Source organism: Theobroma umbraticum, unplaced genomic scaffold, assembly GCF_002168275.2.
Source record: "Theobroma umbraticum cultivar Fairchild unplaced genomic scaffold, ASM216827v3 scaffold_55.0, whole genome shotgun sequence".
NCBI classification, from domain to species: Eukaryota; Viridiplantae; Streptophyta; class Magnoliopsida; order Malvales; family Malvaceae; genus Theobroma; species Theobroma umbraticum.
In genome coordinates this window covers 306273-308634 of record NW_018397270.1, presented here as the reverse complement: position 1 = coordinate 308634, position 2362 = coordinate 306273, and positions in this window count along the sequence as shown.

Here is a 2362-nt window from a genome sequence, read left to right as displayed (position 1 = left end):
TAATTAAAGAATTAAATTATTTATTCTTTAATTTTAATTTTGATAATTATGGAAGATGGTTGATGCTTTCATAACTCTAAATGGATGGTCAAGATTGATTAAAAGGTGTTTGATTTTGATTAAACTTTTGAGGCAAGAGTTTTAATAAAAGGAGAAGAGATTGAAAGAAAAAAAACGAACATACTTTCTCTTGAAAAAGTTTCAACAGTCACTTCTCTCTTCCTCCTCCAAAACTTTGCCATTTTTTTCTTCTTCTCTCCCATTCTTAGATGAATTTTTGAAAAAAAAAACCATTAATTTTTAGGAAGAAAAGGGAAACAAAAATGGTTGCCATCTTGTAGTTTAGCATTCCACACCTTGTCCACTCAAGGTTCAAGTTGAAAGCATTTTTGAAGAATAAGGGGTAAACTTGTTTGGTCTAGAAATCATTCATTGGTGTGGTGGTGTCTAAAAATAAGATTCACAAAATAAAAGGTATGTTTTTTTTATTACTTAATAGATTTTTTTTTAAGACGTGATTATGTTACTTGCAATAAGAATGATGTGTGTTTCCGCTTGCGTAATTGGATTGCTTGCTTCCTTTATAAAAGAAAATTTTTGAAATTCATACTTGACACAATCACATTAATCCACTAAGATCTTACTCCAATAGTTATGACTAAGTTAGTGTGATGGCTATACCATGATATGGGAATAGATTGCCCAATTGTCGATGAAATATTGATGCATGATTTGATGTGAGATTGCCATGTATATGCAGCTATTAGGCCATGACTAATTTAAAAATGAGATAGTTTATGCATTTACAACTAGTGAGCTATGATAATTGAGGCCTAATTACTTGAATATGTGACACCACGTATATTTTATGCGAATTGTTTAGGTATGTGAGGCTAAGGAGGCTAATTAAATGATATAACATTATGATTTATGAATCATTATGGCACTTAGAGCTCTAACGAGCTTATAGACGGTTAAAGCTCCATAAATGTGATTTGTGATATGTTGTGGACATATGTAAAGATAAAGGCATGATGGCCTCGTTGCGGATTAGTGTTCCATCTAAGGGATGAATTTCAAACATTGATTTGACTTGAGGTTGAGTGGATTCTGTTACCTTTTGACTCTATATGTGCCTCTAGGGATAGTGGTAAGCAAGGATGATAATATTAGTCTCACTTGTGATTCCCTCTTGTAGTGCTTTGATGCCACCTGTCTAAGAATACTCTAGGTGGTGCTAATCCTTAGGAGATTACTTTGGTCAATGACGTGATTATCTATCAGCTACTTATGTGTCATGCATGATTTACTCTCTACCCCTTGCTTTAACAAGCTTGTGATTTGTTCTTCACCAGTGGTTTTGCCTTGTGTGTTATTTGTTTCTTTGCCAGTTGGCAACTGAGCATGATTTGACTATGTCTAAGGGAGGACAACTCGTTGATTTGTATATAACATAAGACAGCCTTGGTGAGGCTTAGATAAACGTGTAGGTGATTTGAATGACTTGGATTAGCTTTGAGGGTAAGTCTAATGATGTGTGTGATGATCTTTAAAGATGTTAGGGATGATGATTTGCCCCCATATTGGAAACCTAAGGATAATTGTATGCCCTATATTTAAAGATGTTTGCTAGACCATGGAGATGCACTGAGAGTGCAATATTTAATTTTTGTTTAATATATGTATATGATTTTGATTATTTACACCACTCACTAAATATTATAGTACTCACCCATTTTTGTACCATGTGTAGATAAATAGGCCACTGGACAATGCATGGCAACTCATCCATTGATAGCCTGATTTTGGCATCCAATAGGTTTTTATCTATAGTGTCACTTGCTGTGTCAGTCACGAGCTTCCGCTCTATGCTTAGTTGTTGTGTATGTAGGCACACTATGCCATATGAACTTGTATAAGGGTTGTTATATATGAACTAGCTTAAATGGCTAATGTATGGCCTTATGGATTTTGTTATAAACTATGTGAAAGGGATAATGTATTATGTTGAACTTAAATTTAAATTTTATTTATGAATATTTGGTTATGAAATCCCTTGGCTTTATGTTATGTGATTTTGAAATTTGAGGCTTGTCGGGGTCTCATGGGCTTTACCTGTTAAGCTTGTGAGCCGATCACGAACCTCAAGGTTTAGGTTGTGACAAAGTTAGTATTTGAACTCCTAGGTTTAGAGAGTCTTAGGTAAATTTGTGTTCGTTAGTGAAGTGTCGAGATTAGTGTATAGTATTGTTCATGGTTTGTGACTATAGCACTGTTGGTATATGCCCTTGAGTCAATTAGATTGGTCAAGGAATATATATTTTCATTTAATGCATATTTAATCACATAATTTTATGTGATA